Source organism: Schistocerca piceifrons, chromosome 9 (genome assembly GCF_021461385.2).
Source record: "Schistocerca piceifrons isolate TAMUIC-IGC-003096 chromosome 9, iqSchPice1.1, whole genome shotgun sequence".
NCBI lineage: Eukaryota > Metazoa > Arthropoda > Insecta > Orthoptera > Acrididae > Schistocerca > Schistocerca piceifrons.
In genome coordinates this window covers 115,588,856-115,596,724 of record NC_060146.1, presented here as the reverse complement: position 1 = coordinate 115,596,724, position 7,869 = coordinate 115,588,856, and positions in this window count along the sequence as shown.

Sequence of the window (7,869 nt, the reverse complement as noted above, 5' to 3'; positions counted from 1 at the left end):
TGACTAACAGATCAACAGAGAGTGCAAAACTGCCGCAATATCGGATAATGCAAAGAAAGTAATAAGGCCCTGTGACCCCTGATTGAACTGTGGTGGCAGTGTTGACATCAATTGATTCAGAATTGATCCCTTTTAATTAAAAAGGGGTGCACATTGATGTTATATTCAGCTATTGAACACCAGATGCAAATGTTGAACATTAAATTAATTAAGAAAATGACTTGGGATTTCAACTACTTGATTGAAAACAGATGCAGTCGATTAGCACAAATTTATTTTAACTCACGACCTTCAATCAACACATTACATGACTCTCCTAACGGGCAGTGGGAATGAATTGCGTTTACGTGGAGGAAACGCGATAAATCAAAATTAATTCTTATCGACTGACCCAGGCATAATGCGAAATGCAAGAAGAATTCTGCAATTCACGGCCCATGAAACCCTCATGGAAACTTTGCCGGTGTGATCCAACAAATTAATCAGTGGCCTAACTCGAGCCAGAGCGGGCGCAATATCATCGAATTAAGCGTGGCAGGGCGGCGCCGTAGTGCGGACATCGGTCGGCATCGTGGTGCTGCAAGGCTGCGCTCGTCTATTCACTCCTAGCTATCTTGCTCAGTACATAGCTGAACCAAAACTATCTATCTCCAAGCTCAATCGTTCCATTTGCTAAGTCCTAAACTGCAGAGATGCTCACTCTCTCTCAGGCAGGCTGAGTAAAGAGCGCCACATCCGCACTCTAGGCAAGCTAGGAACGGAAGACTTCTACCGAGACTTCTGCCAGTCCGCTCTTCACCTCGGTTTCCCCTCCAGCAAAATCACATACGCCAATTGCAGTGCAAGTCACGTTAATTATGTGTCGCTTCCCAGCGCCGACGAATGTCTGCTCTGGGAAGTGAACAAATTCCCACAAAATTTCCCTTCCTCTCAACTTCTGCTATTTAGCTCCTCCCTGGCGTAAAACACAAATTTTTCCGAAATTCTGACTCCCAGGAGAGTACTTCAAATTCCTTGGTCCTACGTTCCCATCGGAGGGTGGCGTATTTCATTCTGTCGCTCTTCACCTTATTTACTTCAGACTCTGTGGACCGTGAATTGAGCGTGAAGTTGCTATAGTCACGAATACGCATATTTTGGCCTCTGTTCACTGCTCCACCGTACCACGGTGCGGCTTTCTCGCATATTTCACTGAAAACGGGTCAACGGACATTTGTCAACAGGCGTGCAAGTTGTCTGCTTTCCGCTACACCAGCATGGAGTCAACCACCCCCTTACTGTCACTCATCTTAAGGCAGCTGGAGGCCGCGCCCTGTTACTGGTTTCTCAGAGGTTGAGCCACCCTAAGCTGCCTATTGTTGCTTCCTTTTACCGCTCCCCAGCCACGCACCGCCACCTGTCTGTGGTCCACTCTGAATACTTCACTGGGATAAACTAGCCTCCAGTAAATCGACGCGTTTCCACAAAGTTTTCATGTCGCGTGAATTACTTTAAAACCATCACCTGACATTAATTATTCCAATACGTCCATACTATACCCTCTACAAGATGCGTTGTGCCTTGTCAGTCATTTTTGTTCAGCCCTACTGTTTGGTCAACATGAGTTCGGTGATATTTGATGACTTCATGTAAGGGGCATAGTTCTTGCCATCTTACAATGTGACTCACCCGAAGAGCCAACACGTTTCCATTGACTGACGGGGGAATCAGGGTGGCCTCGTGTCCACTGCTTTCGTAATTGACCATGTCGTAGGGTCAACATGTGAACACGTAGGGATGGTTGCTGAGGAGCTCCATGTTCAACAACATACGACGAACAGTGTGCCCTGAAACACTTGTGCGTGCACCAGCATTGTGCTCCTTCAGGAGAGATGCGACAGATCACCACATGTAATACTGCAGAGAGCAGACAAGCCTCCGACCCCCACGTCCTGTGATGAGTCGTGGACATGCAACGATTTCTGTAGATGTTCACGACACTAGCACGTGAACATCCTACCAGCTTCGCCGTTTTCGAGATACTCGTTCGCACGCTCTGCGTAGTAATATCTGCCGTTTGTCAAAGTCGCTTATCTCAATGGATATCCCAATCGGCATCCAATGTCGCGGTGTGCAGTGGTCATAATGTTTTGGCTTGCCAGTGTATGTTCCAAAATGCCGGTCATAAAAACGGGATTTTCCAGAGCCAATACCTCGGGTTCTATTGATGATTAAAAGGTAGGGACGAGTGTTTTGGATAGCCCTTAGGTTAGGGACCATTTGTATACTCAACAGAAGAATCTTCTATTCTCACTATTCTACAGTATAGTGTCAAACTACGAATATTACACACTTCCTCTTGCTTAGGCAAATGGAGCAAATCGTTTGGTCCCCTTTGCATTTGATGTGGTCTTCGGTGGGCTTGATGGGACTTACGGAGACACCGTTAGTTCATGGGCGGTTCCTCGGAAAACTGCAAAAAAAGGTTTTTTTACTATATTTTCGTCGTCACCAAAAAAATGGCTCTAAGCACTACGCGACTTAACATCTGAGGTCATCAGTCCCCTAGACCTAGAGCTACTTAAACCTAACTAACCTAAGGACAGCACACACATCCATGCCCGAGGCAGGATTCGATCCTGCGACCGTAGCGGTCGCGCGGTTCCAGACTGTAGCGCCTAGAACCGCTCGGCCACTCCGGCCGGCGTCAGTAGATGGATATGAGCGACTCACAGCGGTGGCCTAGTGCGTGTGAGTTATAGTCAAGGGAGCTTGGGGAAGTTTGAGGCTACCTGCACGTTAAAAAAAAGCGCTAATATGTTCACATGCCAAAAATTTTTGAGAAAATTCTTAAAGATGCTGGGGAAGGTAGAACGAGGCAGCTGCTAATTGGAGCACTTTCCGTTGGTGTGTTTATACTGTGGTAAGCATACACCATTCAGCAGAACATTACAAGCTCTGCCCGCTGCCACACTGAATGCCATCTGGTAGCGTTGCGACCGCGTGACGCTGTCAGAGATGTTTATAGGCGGAGCAGCGGCGATACGGGCTGCAAAGGGCGGGAGCGACTTTGGCAAAGAGCGGATTGTTATGGCCCGGAGCTTGGGAAACTCCCAAGTCTTCCCGCATGCTACTGTCCCGAGAATCTAGAAAAAGCGGTGAAACCACGGGCAGCCGGCAAAGTGTTGGACGACCGCGCCTGATCTCAGAACGTGGATGTCGGAGGCTTGCCTGCTCTGTAAAGCAGGAACGGCAGCGATTTGTGGCAGGTCTAAGGACGATGCTGGTGCAGGGACAAGCGTTTCGGAGCGCTTCATTGTGATAACACTTGCGGCCCCGCAGCAGACGACTCTTACTGTTGTCATGTTGACCCAGCGACATCATCAATTACACATGCATGGGGCACGACCCGTCTTGACTGTGAGAGTCTAGCGTACGGTTCAGCATCCCCCTCGGCATTGCGGATACTGGGCCTCTTTATCATTGGCGTCCAACTTGCGACGAGAGCTTTCCGAACTAGCCCTGTGAACAGCCTACTAGCGGAGGCTGGGGTCCGTCCATTGCCCATCAGGCGCCAACAACAGCTGCTGAATTACGCTATACGCGTTCGTAGTGTCCCTGAACATCTCAGCTGCCGTATCCTCTTCCCTGGAAGGGAGCTCCACCTCCACATAACAGCGGCGCAGAACTGGGCTTAAAACTGCTGCACGCCAACGCATGTGTTAAAAAATACATATATTGAAGAATTGGCTACGTAAAATGACGCCCGAATTAGAATTGAACTTGGTGTCAAAATTTCAAAGCAATCAGTCCAGAACTTCCGGAGAGTAGCCATTTTGAAGAAGCCAACGTTTACGTATTTATAACGTTTCCTCTCGTATTAAATATATATTAGGCATAAACCAGGTGGCGTTCCAGTAGGTATAAAAAAGACGGGAGTATTCGATTGCAGCGTTGTGCCAAAATTTCAAAGCAACCCATGAAGAACTTTCGGAGATCTTACAAAGAAACGAAGTTCCACGTTTGTACTTATGTAGAAAATTGTAAATGTTCCTAATCCCAATACCCTGAAAGTTTTTGACCAAATGCTTGGAAATTTAGACACAGCATTGCCTTGGAATACGCATGTGGTTTTATACAACTATTTTTTAATATCTATAATATATAATTTTTTATAAATTTAAAAATAGGGAAAAGCTGTTACAAAAATATCTCAAAAAGTTACTTATACGTATGTTATACATCGTGTATTAAAGAACTAGCGTAGCGCCCGCTGCTTCGCTCTCGTAGTCTGTAACGTCTGCAGGGATTTTTTTTGTTTTTATTTAATCCACTTTTAATGTTCTTCACAAACTGAAACACCTCCTAAGTGCCGGCTGGGGTGGCCAAGCGGTTCTAGGCGCTACAGTCTGGAACCGCGCGACCGCTACGGTCGCAGGTTCGAATCCTGCCTCGGGCATGGATGTGTGTGATGTCCTTAGATTAGTTAGGTTTAAGTAGTTCTAAGCTCTAGGCGACTGATGACCTTAGAAGTTAAGTCCCGTAGCGCTCAGAGCCATTTGAACCATTTTTGAAACTTCTAAGCTTTTCTTTTACGAAAGTACTTCTGACAAATAAGCGATTGTCGTAACAGGAGTCCAAAGTTTTTGTTAATCAGTCCTTTTGCGTTGTTGTGGAGATATTTCCATTGCAACTTCCATCTCCTAACAAATATTTCTTTGTATCTAACTAAGAAGTGAGATACTAATTTTGATAAAGTTAGTTTTAAAACTATTCTAATGTAAGGAAATATTTTCTTAAAAATTTTCGTACCTTGTTACACTCCCCTAAGGGTTGAATTTCCGGAAAGACTGATTCATGCCGGCCGCGGTGATCTAGCGGTTCTGGCGCTGCAGTCCGGAATTGCGGGACTGCTACGGTCGCAGGTTCGAATCCTGCCTCGGGCATGGGTGTGTGTGATGTCCTTAGGTTAGTTAGGTTTAAGTAAGTCTAAGTTCTAGGGGACTTATGACCTCAGATGTTGAGTCCCATAGTGCTCAGAGCCATTTGAACCATTTTTTGAACTGATTCATGTTTTTGTCTATTTTTAACCGAGAAGTCAAATACCAAGTGTCATAGATGTAGTATTAAAAATCCTTTAGTAGTTCCTTAGCTATTATTTATTCTCAAAAAAACTTTCACCCACTGTTTTATCGCCTTACTGCTTGAACTTCCAGAAGTGCTGAAACACGTTTTTTTTCTTTAATTTTCTGACTGAGAAATTGGATTATGTAACGTGGCGTGTTCCCCTCGTCAGTATCTCTTCTCTGATGACGGTTGCGTCTTCGCCTGTTCCTGCAGTGACGTATCGTGCACACGTTCCCTTTGCTCGTTCTGCTCCTTGGTCTCGGGGTCACGGTGATAAACGCTCAGCTCTGCGGTGAGGAGGCGGCTCAAGACGTCATCTTGATCGGACTGACACAGTTGCAACATTATCGCTGGTGTCGCCGTCTCACAGCCTGTTTTGATTGAATGTGAGCAGTCGCGGAACACAGTGGGCGGCGACCGTTCTGGTGCTGAGAATGTCGTGCGGTGTGTTCGAAAACTGGTCAGTGGCTGATTTTCACTTTTCACACTATAGCTTCGATTGTGATACGCCGGTATTCGAGCACCAGGGCCTGCATTTTCGTTACTACACTTCCCGGTTCTTCACTGGGAGGTAGTCAGCAAGCAGTCCGTAAGTGGAATACGAAAAACGTTTTGTGTAAGTGGGTAATCACTCGTGCTTGCTAGACGCGGGAGCTTTCACTGTCGCCGTGGATAGGAGGGCACTGCCCTCTTAGCTTGTGTGCAGACCACTGCGTGAGACACGCTACGCCCACACGTGCTGTCCTGTCTGTCATGTCGGCCGGGCGCGGCCGCCGGCACAAACACACAGTCAGCGCCGGACGAAGAGCTCAACGCAGGGACAGCAAAAATCCGTTTTTTTTAAATATGTAGCCAATTTCGGTGTAATTTTTGCTGATATGTACGGCAGCACGAGTGGTCGCAGGTTTGTTTCACTTACGTCATGGCGTCACATAGATTCTGAAAAATATGGACTGACAGACCCTTGAAAATAGATGAAAACCGTCTCGCGAAACCCTGTTCAAAAATTAGGTCTGTTGATATAATATATATCGATATTCTTCGAAAAATATCGATATACTGCTACAATGTCTCTCAGGATATATCGATATATAAATGGCAATAAGTACCGATAGTTTTATATTTCTTTCGTAATTTTCGATATTGCAGTAATATTCGCGAATATTATCGAGAGATTTGTTACTGTCTATGTTTATGAGCAGGCAACTTCATTGTATACTAAGGTAAACAGGTACTGCAAAGATGTAACAAGTACCAAAGAAAATAAATTGCTCCTAACCATGGAGGTAAGAATAAGGGGAGATGGCGCTACGTATCCCAGCCGTACTACGTTTTGAAGACATGGGGGCGTGGCTCGCTGCCATGACACTCTGACCAAAACATTGCCAGTGTGCTACAGCGCTGCGTGTATTACAGTCGCTAATTGCACCATATACGCATGTAACGTCATCAGATTGGTTGTTTCAAAGTTTTTGTTTAAAATAAAATCTCGTAAAGGCGAAATTCCGCGTTTCTTCTGATTAAAAATAGTTTTTAATGCAATATTACGAATAGCTAGCCTTCAATGTAAACGATACAATTTTGTTAATTCAGTAATAAACGTGTATCACAAACTAAATAATAGAGACTGAAACCTAAGTTAGCTATACCCTCCCTCCAAAGTCCCATAAATACATCTTGTTTGTAATACGTACTGGGACATTTCAGTTACGTTACACTACTGGAAAACACTGTTCATTACCACCAATATTCACTGAAATACGGTACATAGAATGGTAAATCTACACAGTGTCCTGTTTAGGCCTATACTTTACGCCAGTTAATGTAGTGTTAGCTTTTAATTTGGTACATGATGAAGACAAAGTGAGTTACTCAACACTTCGATTATCGACGATACGTACGTATTATACTGAAATGTGAACTTGAAAACTAAGAATTTAATTCTTTGAATTAACATACCTTTTGCAAATGTTTTGGGTGTGTAGGGAAAACTGATGGTACAGCATTTTCTTGGAACCTTACTGTTGAAAGGGAAGTTCGGTCTATGTCCTCTTCTCAGAAATGCTGAGAACATATAGTGCTCCATTTAGACGCACGCCAATTCTTCCTCCTCACGGCATTCTCCCACACAGCTTTCCGACTTTCATTTTTAGGAAATCTAAAATCATACAGGAGAAAAACACGCTATAGTACAAGTACCGATGTAGCACACGTTCATTCACAATGAAGTTGTAAAATCACACTTAACGAGACAACTTACACACAAAATGTTATTCCCTTCGATTTCGCATCACAATCAGAACGATTCGTACATCCGAACATCACACAAGTCACCATAATAGCGCAAAATCCTTCCAAAAGCGAGCGACAAGCCTATGCACACAAGCTTAACAGCAGCAATGTTTTGGTCAGATTGAGATGGCTACCCTCGGCTTCACATAGCTTCACAACTGTGACGTCACGGCGTCTCCCTCTATTCTTACCTCCATGCTCTTAACCTTTCCTATCCTACCGGACACTGAGTCCAAAGATTAAAAGAAAAAGTCACCTGCTTCTAACAGGAATTTCTTTCACGAAAACAATTTGACACTTAGCCAACTGTCATTCAGTTAAGATGATATACTCGGTGATGAAACAAAGCAGTAGGCTTTACCAGAAATATCGACCCTTAGACAATGTGTCTAATAGCGTATTTTTAATACGAGAGTATGCCATCTTAGGCACTGTATAACACTTGGGAGTAAGCATCACAAATAAGGATAC